Here is a 568-nt window from a genome sequence, read left to right on the forward strand (position 1 = left end):
GTCTGTGGCTCAGCATGAGGCTTGGCCCCTGTGGACTGCAGATTCTCGGACGTGTTTCATTTGTTGGCTTTAGGTGGGTTTTTTTGTTTTTGTTTGTTTTTTTTTTTGTTTTTTTTTTTTTTTTGGTTGATGTTTGCGGATTTGGGGCTGTAGAGTTCATCACGCTGGCGCTCAAAAGGTTTCAGATTGTTCAGGTTAGGAACGCTCAGCCTCTATGATTGTGGTTTACAAAGCAAGAAATGATCCCAGTTTGGGAGCAGTGAGCATCACACAGAAAGCCCACAACCTGAGAAAGAATAATTTGCTCCTAGACTGAAAATGTTTAGAAGTCCTTAGGTTTGCAATGTGCATTGAGTGCTGGTACCCAGGATAGTTCACTGGGAGAAGAGGCGAGGCTGGAGTCTGTCTCAACAAGCTCCACCATTTGGGCAAGTGGCCCTTTCACTTTTCTGCATGGCCTTAATTAGGAGTGGCGAGGGTCACTAGAGAATCCTAAGGTGTGGTAATGTGCCGTACTTGGGTGTGTGGATGCAGAAATTTGCTGTTTAAAAAAAAATGTTATGACGGA

Source organism: Microtus ochrogaster, chromosome 16 (assembly GCF_000317375.1).
Source record: "Microtus ochrogaster isolate Prairie Vole_2 chromosome 16, MicOch1.0, whole genome shotgun sequence".
Taxonomy (NCBI): domain Eukaryota; kingdom Metazoa; phylum Chordata; class Mammalia; order Rodentia; family Cricetidae; genus Microtus; species Microtus ochrogaster.